This window comes from Phalangium opilio, unplaced genomic scaffold, assembly GCF_054372755.1.
Source record: "Phalangium opilio isolate 3A_F unplaced genomic scaffold, DU_Popi_V2 ptg000209l_1, whole genome shotgun sequence".
Taxonomy (NCBI): domain Eukaryota; kingdom Metazoa; phylum Arthropoda; class Arachnida; order Opiliones; family Phalangiidae; genus Phalangium; species Phalangium opilio.
The window spans coordinates 8,818,068-8,831,328 of NW_028324217.1; the positions used below are offsets into that span (position 1 = coordinate 8,818,068).

General features: G+C 32.0%; 1 long non-coding RNA gene, 5 other non-coding genes and 1 pseudogene across 6 annotated transcripts; all 7 read left to right on the top strand.

The window, feature by feature from the left end:
• The first annotated feature begins 9,530 nt into the window (after window positions 1-9,530).
• Window positions 9,531-9,712, top strand: LOC149618925 (U2 spliceosomal RNA; annotated as a pseudogene).
• A 234-nt stretch (window positions 9,713-9,946) lies between these two features.
• On the top strand, window positions 9,947-10,065 carry LOC149618926 (5S ribosomal RNA). The gene has a single exon (XR_016375616.1). It is a non-coding gene; the product is annotated as a 5S ribosomal RNA (ribosomal RNA).
• A 741-nt stretch (window positions 10,066-10,806) lies between these two features.
• Window positions 10,807-10,925, top strand: LOC149618927 (5S ribosomal RNA). Its single transcript, XR_016375622.1, has one exon. It is a non-coding gene; the product is annotated as a 5S ribosomal RNA (ribosomal RNA).
• A 59-nt stretch (window positions 10,926-10,984) lies between these two features.
• LOC149618928 (uncharacterized) lies at window positions 10,985-12,034 on the top strand. Its single transcript, XR_016375349.1, has 2 exons — window positions 10,985-11,113; window positions 11,178-12,034. It is a non-coding gene; the product is annotated as an uncharacterized LOC149618928 (long non-coding RNA).
• On the top strand, window positions 11,840-12,037 carry LOC149618929 (U2 spliceosomal RNA). Its single transcript, XR_016375651.1, has one exon. It is a non-coding gene; the product is annotated as a U2 spliceosomal RNA (small nuclear RNA).
• Window positions 12,038-12,271: 234 nt separating this feature from the next.
• On the top strand, window positions 12,272-12,390 carry LOC149618930 (5S ribosomal RNA). Its single transcript, XR_016375623.1, has one exon. It is a non-coding gene; the product is annotated as a 5S ribosomal RNA (ribosomal RNA).
• Window positions 12,391-13,131: 741 nt separating this feature from the next.
• Window positions 13,132-13,250, top strand: LOC149618931 (5S ribosomal RNA). The gene has a single exon (XR_016375627.1). It is a non-coding gene; the product is annotated as a 5S ribosomal RNA (ribosomal RNA).
• The last annotated feature ends 11 nt before the right edge of the window (window positions 13,251-13,261 follow it).

The window sequence follows — 13,261 nt, forward strand, 5'->3', positions numbered from 1 at the left end:
TTTATCAGGTTAGTTTTAAAGAGTAAGTAAAAAGAAAATCAAATCTACCTTCCATTGTGTATAAAACACTGGTCCCGGAAGCTTTGGAACAGATTTTGGCTGTTATGAAAAAACTGTCTCCATTGAGGAACTCTATTTAGATAATATAGGAGTTAAATGGTGTATATTCGTACAAGTTATTCTTATAATGACGTTATTTAATGTAAAGATTTGTATTTTAAAATAGGGATTTTGCTCATAAACTTGCATTGGTTTTGATAAGTAATCCAAATGTACCTTTTCATACTTTGGACCTATCAAATAACCTAAAAGAAGATAAAGGTAATATATTTACTAACGAAAAAAGAAATATCAAAGACAAATAACAACAATAGCTCTTCATTGTATTTCTTAATGAAATATCTCTTGTCAATTAATTGTAAAGAAAAACAGAAAATAAATGTTACCAATAAACATTGTGGTGAACTTTTTATGAGGATATTATTTCTGCATTTTTCATAATAGCGCTGAACTGCCTATCTGTACGAGGTTGAATTCAGGGTTCGTACAAACCTGGGAAACTGGGAAAACTAAGGCAAATAAATAACTTTCAAAAATTCAGTGTTTTTCTTCTTGGCGGTCTAGTGTAAACATGTTTTACTGTGCTTTGGTGTGTTTTATTGTAGTTTTGTTGTGGTATAGTGTAGTTTTAGAGTGTTTTATTGTACTTTTATTGTGTTTTATTGTAGTTTTATTGTACCTTAGTGTATTTTTTTGTGTTTTACTGTGTTTTATTGTAGTTTTTTTGTATTTTATTGTAGTTTTATTGTACTTTTAGTGTATTTTATTGTGTTTTATTGTACCTTAGTGTATTTTATTATGGTATAGTGTAGTTTTAGAGAGTTTTATTGTACTTTTATTGTACTTTTAGTGTGTTTTACTGTGTTTTGATTTGGTTTTATTGCGTTTTACTGTGTTATGGTGTGTTTTTATTGTAGTTTTAGTGTATTTCAGTGTATTTTGTTGTAATTTAAGTTATTTGTCATAAATTCACAAAGTTTCTGTAAGACTCAATATCATATTGAACATAATAATACGTGGAACAAAGTATTTAGTTTATTATTAGTTTATTTAGTTTATTATTATTATTAGTTTATTATTATTATTAGTTTATTTAGTTTATTATTATTATTTAGTTTATTATTATTATTAGTTTATTTAGTTCATTATTAGTTTATTATTATTAGTTTATTTAGTTTATTATTATTATTTATATATATTATGCATTTATAACATTAAAGTAAAACGAAATAAATTTCCTTACCTACATCCCCAATATAACTCCAAAATTATTATGATATTTTTCGTTTGAATCAACTAACCATTCCACGAACATCTGTCACGACAAAACGGAAACAGTAGGTGTACCATTTTTGAACGCTTTTCTCCCAATACCAGTTCAGTATAAATCTCTTCAACTAGAAAGTGTATTTTATTGTCCTTTTCGTGTATTTTATTATGGTATAGTGTACTTTTAGTGTGTTTTATTGTACTTTTAGTGTATTTTATTGTGTTTTACTGTATTTTCTTGTACTTTATTGTAATTTTAGTGTATTCTATTGTGTTTTACTGTGTTTTACTGTATTTTCTTGTACTTTATTGTAATTTTAGTGTATTCTATTGTGTTTTACTGTGTTTTCTTGTACTTTATTGTACTTTTAGTGTATTTTATTGTGTTTTACTGTGTTTTATTATAGTTTTATTGTACCTTTGTGTAGTTTTATAGTGTTTTATTTTACTTTTAGTGTATTTTATTGTGTTTTACTGTATTTTATTGTAGTTTTATTGTACTCTTAGTGTATTCTATTGTGTTTTGCTGTACTTTATTGTATTTTCTTGTACTTTATTGTAATTTTAGTGTATTCTATTGTGTTTTACTGTGTTTTCTTGTACTTTATTGTAATTTTAGTGTATTCTATTGTGTATTTTATTGTGTTTTACTGTGTTTTATTGTAGTTTTATTGTACCTTAGTGTATTTTATTGTACTTTTAGTGTACTTTTAGTGTGTTTTATTGTACTTTTAGTGTATTTTATTGTGTTTTACTGTATTTTCTTGTACTTTATTGTAATTTTAGTGTATTCTATTGTGTTTTACTGTGTTTTACTGTATTTTCTTGTACTTTATTGTAATTTTAGTGTATTCTATTGTGTTTTACTGTGTTTTATTGTAGTTTTAGTGTATTTTATTGTACTTTTAGTGTATTTTATTATGGTATAGTGTACTTTTAGAGTGTTTTATTGTACTTTTAGTGTATTTTATTGTGTTTTACTGTGTTTTACTGTAGTTTTTTTGTACCTTAGTGTAGTTTTAGGTTTTCGTGACACCTTAAGCAATATGGTTTTTTGTTGGGGCATGCAAAAACATTTTCTAATTTAAAATAGTCTTTTACAACGTGATTACCGTGACACCAATCGGGAATATTGGGCGGTAATTGTGAGGGGCGCGTCATAACATAATTGTACTGTAGAAATGAAAGTTTATAATGCGCTTTAACTCGAAAACCTCTTGTGCCGAAAGATAGTTTAAAATGTTTGAATCGAGACACTCACCGGTTGCAGCGAGTGATTCTTCCAACAGTTGCTGGTTATAGACTTCGTTCCATAAAATACTATTAAGCTAGCTAGGATCCGAGACTTCGTTATACCTGAAGGTGAATAATATAGCGCCTATACCGTGTTATATTTTGCTCCGTTATAACTAACAGGTGTTTTTATAAAGCGAAAACAAGGTTAGTTGGCGTCAAAGATAATTTGAAATATACGTATAACGAATAGGTTGGTTCTCTATACCTCAAGGTGAATAATATAGCGCCTATACCGTGATAAAAATATATTTTTATCACGGATAACCTTGACGTCATACGTTTATTTCAAATTATCTTTGACATCAACCAACCTTGCCTTTGCTTTATAAAAAAAACTGTTAGTCATGTCTTTATCGAACATACCTTCTCTGTATACCTTGGCTAAAGTAGCGTCGCGCGAAACTTTTAATATACTATACGAGTATGAACTCGCTTCTCGGCATGATCTTTATTCGGGTTGTTTACCAACTCATATCGCTACTGAACTGGAAGAATCACTCGCTGCAACCGGTGAGTGTCTCGATTCAAACATTTTAAACTATCTTTCGGCACAAGAGGTTTTCGAGTTAAAGCGCATTATAAACTTTCATTTCTACAGTACAATTATGTTATGACGCGCCCCTCACAATTACCGCACAATATTCCCGATTGGTGTCACGGTAATCACGTTGTAAAAGACTATTTTAAATTAGAAAATGTTTTTGCATGCCCCAACAAAAAACCATATTGCTTAAGGTGTCACGAAAACCTAAAACTACACTAAGGTACAAAAAAACTACAGTAAAACACAGTAAAACACAATAAAATACACTAAAAGTACAATAAAACACTCTAAAAGTACACTATACCATAATAAAATACACTAAAAGTACAATAAAATACACTAAAACTACAATAAAACACAGTAAAACACAATAGAATACACTAAAATTACAATAAAGTACAAGAAAATACAGTAAAACACAATAGAATACACTAAAATTACAATAAAGTACAAGAAAATACAGTAAAACACAATAAAATACAATACACTAAAAGCACAATAAAACACACTAAAAGTACACTAAAAGTACAATAAAATACACTAAGGTACAATAAAACTACAATAAAACACAGTAAAACACAATAAAATACACAATAGAATACACTAAAATTACAATAAAGTACAAGAAAACACAGTAAAACACAATAGAATACACTAAAATTACAATAAAGTACAAGAAAATACAATAAAGTACAGTAAAACACAATAGAATACACTAAGAGTACAATAAAACTACAATAAAATACAGTAAAACACAATAAAATACACTAAAAGTAAAATAAAACACTATAAAACTACACAAAGGTACAATAAAACTATAATAAAACACAGTAAAACACAATAAAATACACTAAAAGTACAATAAAGTACAAGAAAACACAGTAAAACACAATAGAATACACTAAAATTACAATAAAGTACAAGAAAATACAGTAAAACACAGTAAAACACAATAGAATACACTAAAATTACAATAAAGTACAAGAAAATACAGTAAAACACAATAAAATACACTAAAAGTACAATAAAACACACTAAAAGTACACTAAAAGTACAATAAAATACACTAAGGTACAATAAAACTACAATAAAACACAGTAAAACACAATAAAATACACAATAGAATACACTAAAATTACAATAAAGTACAAGAAAACACAGTAAAACACAATAGAATACACTAAAATTACAATAAAGTACAAGAAAATACAATAAAGTACAGCAAAACACAATAGAATACACTAAGAGTACAATAAAACTACAATAAAATACAGTAAAACACAATAAAATACACTAAAAGTAAAATAAAACACTATAAAACTACACAAAGGTACAATAAAACTATAATAAAACACAGTAAAACACAATAAAATACACTAAAAGTACAATAAAGTACAAGAAAACACAGTAAAACACAATAGAATACACTAAAATTACAATAAAGTACAAGAAAATACAGTAAAACACAATAGAATACACTAAAATTACAATAAAGTACAAGAAAATACAGTAAAACACAATAAAATACAATACACTAAAAGCACAATAAAACACACTAAAAGTACACTAAAAGTACAATAAAATACACTAAGGTACAATAAAACTACAATAAAACACAGTAAAACACAATAAAATACACAATAGAATACACTAAAATTACAATAAAGTACAAGAAAACACAGTAAAACACAATAGAATACACTAAAATTACAATAAAGTACAAGAAAATACAATAAAGTACAGTAAAACACAATAGAATACACTAAGAGTACAATAAAACTACAATAAAATACAGTAAAACACAATAAAATACACTAAAAGTAAAATAAAACACTATAAAACTACACAAAGGTACAATAAAACTATAATAAAACACAGTAAAACACAATAAAATACACTAAAAGTACAATAAAGTACAAGAAAACACAGTAAAACACAATAGAATACACTAAAATTACAATAAAGTACAAGAAAATACAGTAAAACACAGTAAAACACAATAGAATACACTAAAATTACAATAAAGTACAAGAAAATACAGTAAAACACAATAAAATACACTAAAAGTACAATAAAACACACTAAAAGTACACTAAAAGTACAATAAAATACACTAAGGTACAATAAAACTACAATAAAACACAGTAAAACACAATAAAATACACAATAGAATACACTAAAATTACAATAAAGTACAAGAAAACACAGTAAAACACAATAGAATACACTAAAATTACAATAAAGTACAAGAAAATACAATAAAGTACAGCAAAACACAATAGAATACACTAAGAGTACAATAAAACTACAATAAAATACAGTAAAACACAATAAAATACACTAAAAGTAAAATAAAACACTATAAAACTACACAAAGGTACAATAAAACTATAATAAAACACAGTAAAACACAATAAAATACACTAAAAGTACAATAAAGTACAAGAAAACACAGTAAAACACAATAGAATACACTAAAATTACAATAAAGTACAAGAAAATACAGTAAAACACAGTAAAACACAATAGAATACACTAAAATTACAATAAAGTACAAGAAAATACAGTAAAACACAATAAAATACACTAAAAGTACAATAAAACACACTAAAAGTACACTATACCATAATAAAATACACGAAAAGGACAATAAAATACACTTTCTAGTTGAAGAGATTTATACTGAACTGGTATTGGGAGAAAAGCGTTCAAAAATGGTACACCTACTGTTTCCGTTTTGTCGTGACAGATGTTCGTGGAATGGTTAGTTGATTCAAACGAAAAATATCATAATAATTTTGGAGTTATATTGGGGATGTAGGTAAGGAAATTTATTTCGTTTTACTTTAATGTTATAAATGCATAATATATATAAATAATAATAATAAACTAAATAAACTAATAATAATAAACTAATAATGAACTAAATAAACTAATAATAATAATAAACTAAATAATAATAATAAACTAAATAAACTAATAATAATAATAAACTAATAATAATAATAAACTAAATAAACTAATAATAAACTAAATACTTTGTTCCACGTATTATTATGTTCAATATGATATTGAGTCTTACAGAAACTTTGTGAATTTATGACAAATAACTTAAATTACAACAAAATACACTGAAATACACTAAAACTACAATAAAAACACACCATAACACAGTAAAACGCAATAAAACTAAATCAAAACACAGTAAAACACACTAAAAGTACAATAAAAGTACAATAAAACTCTCTAAAACTACACTATACCATAATAAAATACACTAAGGTACAATAAAACACAATAAAATACACTAAAAGTACAATAAAACTACAATAAAATACAAAAAAACTACAATAAAACACAGTAAAACACAAAAAAATACACTAAGGTACAATAAAACTACAATAAAACACAATAAAAGTACAATAAAACACTCTAAAACTACACTATACCACAACAAAACTACAATAAAACACACCAAAGCACAGTAAAACATGTTTACACTAGACCGCCAAGAAGAAAAACACTGAATTTTTGAAAGTTATTTATTTGCCTTAGTTTTCCCAGTTTCCCAGGTTTGTACGAACCCTGAATTCAACCTCGTACAGATAGGCAGTTCAGCGCTATTATGAAAAATGCAGAAATAATATCCTCATAAAAAGTTCACCACAATGTTTATTGGTAACATTTATTTTCTGTTTTTCTTTACAATTAATTGACAAGAGATATTTCATTAAGAAATACAATGAAGAGCTATTGTTGTTATTTGTCTTTGATATTTCTTTTTTCGTTAGTAAATATATTACCTTTATCTTCTTTTAGGTTATTTGATAGGTCCAAAGTATGAAAAGGTACATTTGGATTACTTATCAAAACCAATGCAAGTTTATGAGCAAAATCCCTATTTTAAAATACAAATCTTTACATTAAATAACGTCATTATAAGAATAACTTGTACGAATATACACCATTTAACTCCTATATTATCTAAATAGAGTTCCTCAATGGAGACAGTTTTTTCATAACAGCCAAAATCTGTTCCAAAGCTTCCGGGACCAGTGTTTTATACACAATGGAAGGTAGATTTGATTTTCTTTTTACTTACTCTTTAAAACTAACCTGATAAATTACTTCTTTTTTTCATGTAAATGGAAGCTTCGAGATCAGTAGCACTTCCTGGAGGAGTCTGGATATTTTTCCTTTAGTTCAGTTTTGAACTGTCGAAATAAGATACGGCTCTTTTCTTGATCGGTATCCTTTTCTTTATGGAATGAGTTGGCCATTTTCAGGCCATAATGGATGACAAAAAGCGTTATTTAAAACTGAAAATTAGTATCTTACAACGTGTAATTCGCAAACCTACAAAGATATCAATCAATGGGTTAGTTATCGATGGTTTCTTCTTTCTACACACGGTGGTATCTTGGTCTTACTTGACTTTTAAATTAAAGTCATATTGTCTAAACCTTTCATCATGATAAGGCGCTGAATTTCTGCTGAAGAAGAAGGTTCCCAAGGATCTCTCCACAAGACTTCAAAAATGACAGCTAACTTATTAGTCATTGGTTCTCTATACCAGGCTTCGTAGTCAATATGTTTCTGACATTTCCAACAAAGCTCGATGTAAAAGAGGTGGGCGCCCATCATTTCCAAACGTTGTCAGTTTTATCCTTGGGTATTTGGGCTATTTCTTTCATTTCGAATGCGGGTACAACGTAAACAGTTTTATCATCTTTTCGAGATTCGAGAAAGAGCCTATTTTCTCAGGCATACTCCAGGAACATTTCGTGGAGGTTATAGTTGGGCATCATATCAACGTCTAAGACTAATACAAATTCTGCGGTGGAATTTCTTCTCGCCACCTTACGTAATAACGTTATAACTTGGAGGTAGGTTAGGTTTAGACACGTTAGGACGAGTCCTGGCGTTTGGTGTTGGCCTGTAAACGGGGTAGTCTCTGCCTCTAACGTTGACTTTAGTACGATACTAATAGAAAAATTAGATGTGAATTGTTTTGAATACGAATGATTTGAAAGGAGAGTATTTACACACGCTTACTTTTCTGTGATTGTATTTTGAAACTAAGTACTGGTATTTGATTCCGTTTGAGCTGTCAAATCTTTGTTCCTTTTGTAAGTATAACTCTACACCCGTATCAGTCCTTTTCCAGTAAGCCATTACCGACCCAAACCTCTACTGTATCGTTATGAACCTGACACATTTTCATTTAGCAATGATAAAACTTTACCGCCACCCCTTAATATACGTTACGCGATACAACAACTCTTCGAATGACGTCACAATTGTTGGATTATTATAGGCAGAATTTAACCAAGGCTTACAAATAGACGCTAACACACCAGTAACACTTTGATTTTCAGAGGTTAATTACGCTTTCTACTATTACGTCTAAGATGATTTTCTTATATATTAATTACGCTTTTACGTGTACCTTTTAATTACCATTAAAACAATACCATAATCAAAATAAACTCCTTGAAAAAAGGTTGAAATTTTGAGTCAAACTAAAAATTACAATGGATTGCGCAACTTCCAACAGACATTAACCCTTGGCAATGTACGTTTAAAGCTATCCATTCTCGTCTATACTACCGCCACCCCTTAATATACGTTACGCGATACAACAACTCTTCGAATGACGTCACAATTGTTGGATTATTATAGGCAGAATTTAACCAAGGCTTACAAATAGACGCTAACACACCAGTAACACTTTGATTTTCAGAGGTTAATTACGCTTTTACGTGTACCTTTTAATTACCATTAAAACAATACCATAATCAAAATAAACTCCTTGAAAAAAGGTTGAAATTTTGAGTCAAACTAAAAATTACAATGGATTGCGCAACTTCCAACAGACATTAACCTTGGCAATGTATTAAAGCTATCCATTCTCGTCTCTTATCAATGACGTCACAAATACAATTCTTCAAATGACGTCACAGATACAGTTGTAGAAGGGAGGAGTTTCCCAATAGGCGGCGCACGGTGTTTTCCCGCCAATGACGTCATAGATACAGTTGTAGATTTTCCCGCCAATGACGTCACAGATACAGTTGTAGACAGGTCTGCCAGATTCCCGCGCAGGGTTTTCCCGCGAGGGGGCGCGCGAGTTTTCCCGCGAGGGGGCGCGCGCGAGTTTTCCCGCGAGGGGGCGCAGCCGCCAGGGGGCGCGCGCGAGTTTTCCCGCGAGGGGGCGCGCAGCCGCCAGGGGGCGCGCGGGAGTTTTCCCGCCAGGTGGCGCTGTTGGGGGCGTGGCAGAGGGTGACCTTGAAATTCTACACCTACACTCTACACCTACATTCTACACCTACGGAGGTAGGAAGTGCGGCTTTATACTACTAGAGTTGTAACGCCATTTGTTTTGACTTATCTGTTCTTATCAGCTTAAAATCTGATACGGGTCCCATTGGGGCCCAAGATATTAAACTTATTTTTGAACGGCGGCGGAGAGTTCGGGGCTTGCTCCACCTCCGCCACGGGTTGGCCCGGTATTGCAGTACCTCCGGGATCGGCCCACTTCCTTAAATAAAACAAAATCAAACACACATATCCTAACTACCATCGATTTGCAGCAATCAAATTTGCCGTTCTTCGCATCTCACAATGAATTTGGATTGCGTCGTTGTTACTCGGGGAAGGAATTTGATATTTATACTATTTTAAATGCAGCAAATGAATAATATTTTTGCGAAGGGCTTCTATATAGTTTGACACTATTCGTTTAGTTTTAAATTGGAATTTTGAGCGAATTCTCTCGGCAACGGCCATATCACGCTGAATACACCGGTTCTCGTCCGATCACCGAAGTTAAGCAGCGTCGAGCGCAGTCAGTACTTGGGAGGGAGACCACCTGGGAACACTGCGTGCCGTTGGCTCTTTTTATTTAATATTTTTAAATTCCAGTAGATTACTTACGGAACCGTAAGGTCGGAATTAATTTAAGCTCATGACTATTTCTCTGTTTAATACATCTCTACCAGTCTGTGTTATTCAAAGTTTAAACAATTTTTTATGATAGTAACAGAGAGTATCTTAGCCACTCCTAGATGCCGACACTTTCGCCGAAAAACGTGTATAGTCAAGGTTTTTACATTGCTAAGATTGTTTAAGCAGTTATAAATTTTTTAAATTCCATATGAACTCCTCGTCTTTTGCAAGAAAATATTTTTGGACCAAAAGAGCGCATTTGTACACAATTTATTTTTTTTGATTATTTCGAACTGCCTGGCTATTTCTTGGGTTAGTTCCTGATCTCAGAAACCTTCTTCCCACAGAGATTGGAATAAAAGTTTCGCTATATGGTATACGGGCTTAGTAAACCAATGGGGTCAAATATTTAACGTGCCGCGCCTAAAATGAAGCGTTTATATATATTTTCTAGGTATAATTTTTATTTTTTTCACTAACTTGAAAGCTCGATAAGGCTCGAAACCCGATTTTTGGCTAAACCAGAAAGCTCGAGAGCTCGGTAAAAAAATCAAAGCTCGGCTCGAAGCTCGGTAAGAAAAAATTTTCAAGGCCCGAGGTCGGCTCGAAACTTAAAATTAAGGGCTCTTACACCCCTACTATAGTTTAAACTGTTTAGTTTTAAATTTGAATTTGGGATTCCTTTCATCGGCAACGGCCATATCACGCTGAATACACCGGTTCTCGTCCGATCACCGAAGTTAAGCAGCGTCGAGCGCAGTCAGTACTTGGGAGGGAGACCACCTGGGAACACTGCGTGCCGTTGGCTCTTTTTATTTAATGCTTTTAAATTCCAGTAGATTCGTTTTTTATCAGGTCTGGAAAAGCGAGGCTATGCATTCCTTTACAATTGTTTACGCAAATGGCTCTTAATTTGCTATGAGCTACTTCGGTAGGTGCTTGTATCTGTGGGACGAAATATGTAATTTTCATGGGATCGTAACGTTGTATGTACTGGTCTGTGTTACTTTTACCTCTTTGTTTTATTGATTTTTCACGATTTTAGAAGTTTGTATTTTAGGCACTACTAGATGGCGACACTTTCGCCGAAAAAACATTTATATACAAGACTTTGAAACTTGGGTAAATTTCATAGGCATCTGCGGTAGAAATTTGACCATTTTAATTTTCACGTGATCCAAAAAAAGGACGGGCTAATCCCGTTTTTTTGAGAGATCCGACTATGGTTTATGATAATCGATTATTCTGCGATTGTTTTCAAATAACTGAATATTTTTTGAAAAGTTCCACTAGATTATTTTTTTTTTAATTCCAGTAGATGTTTTCAAATCCAGTAGTTTATTTTTAATTTCAGCGGATGAATTACTTTTACGCTTTCAATCTCATTCTTAGTGAAATGAAGTTCCAGATCTGGAAGACCCGCAACCGAATGCTCTTCGACCACAAATTCGAGACGGCCAATATTGTCAGGGAACGCCTACGAAGCAATATACTAAGTAGAGCTCATTACGATATCCAACGTCTAACAGATCAAGACTACACATCCAAATGGTGTTCAGAAAAATGCCATGTAATCCAAAAAATTGTTGTGCCAAATGAAAAGCCAAAACTTATTTTATTATTTTAATATTTATTAGAAATTTTACTCTCTAAACGATGACTTTTATAGTTTTAATTTTATAATGTCTTTAAAGAGCTCTCTACACTCTTAACTTAATCATAAAACCTATCAAAGCGTAGAGTTGTAACGCCATTTGTTTTGACTTATCTGTTCTTATCAGCTTAAAATCTGATACGGGTCCCATTGGGGCCCAAGATATTAAACTTATTTTTGAACGGCGGCGGAGAGTTCGGGGCTTGCTCCACCTCCGCCACGGGTTGGCCCGGTATTGCAGTACCTCCGGGATCGGCCCACTTCCTTAAATAAAACAAAATCAAACACACATATCCTAACTACCATCGATTTGCAGCAATCAAATTTGCCGTTCTTCGCATCTCACAATGAATTTGGATTGCGTCGTTGTTACTCGGGGAAGGAATTTGATATTTATACTATTTTAAATGCAGCAAATGAATAATATTTTTGCGAAGGGCTTCTATATAGTTTGACACTATTCGTTTAGTTTTAAATTGGAATTTTGAGCGAATTCTGTCGGCAACGGCCATATCACGCTGAATACACCGGTTCTCGTCCGATCACCGAAGTTAAGCAGCGTCGAGCGCAGTCAGTACTTGGGAGGGAGACCACCTGGGAACACTGCGTGCCGTTGGCTCTTTTTATTTAATATTTTTAAATTCCAGTAGATTACTTACGGAACCGTAAGGTCGGAATTAATTTAAGCTCATGACTATTTCTCTGTTTAATACATCTCTACCAGTCTGTGTTATTCAAAGTTTAAACAATTTTTTATGATAGTAACAGAGAGTATCTTAGCCACTCCTAGATGCCGACACTTTCGCCGAAAAACGTGTATAGTCAAGGTTTTTACATTGCTAAGATTGTTTAAGCAGTTATAAATTTTTTAAATTCCATATGAACTCCTCGTCTTTTGCAAGAAAATATTTTTGGACCAAAAGAGCGCATTTGTACACAATTTATTTTTTTTGATTATTTCGAACTGCCTGGCTATTTCTTGGGTTAGTTCCTGATCTCAGAAACCTTCTTCCCACAGAGATTGGAATAAAAGTTTCGCTATATGGTATACGGGCTTAGTAAACCAATGGGGTCAAATATTTAACGTGCCGCGCCTAAAATGAAGCGTTTATATATATTTTCTAGGTATAATTTTTATTTTTTTCACTAACTTGAAAGCTCGATAAGGCTCGAAACCCGATTTTTGGCTAAACCAGAAAGCTCGAGAGCTCGGTAAAAAAATCAAAGCTCGGCTCGAAGCTCGGTAAGAAAAAATTTTCAAGGCCCGAGGTCGGCTCGAAACTTAAAATTAAGGGCTCTTACACCCCTACTATAGTTTAAACTGTTTAGTTTTAAATTTGAATTTGGGATTCCTTTCATCGGCAACGGCCATATCACGCTGAATACACCGGTTCTCGTCCGATCACCGAAGTTAAGCAGCGTCGAGCGCAGTCAGTACTTGGGAGGGAGACCACCTGGGAACACTGCGTGCCGTTGGCTCTTTTTATTTA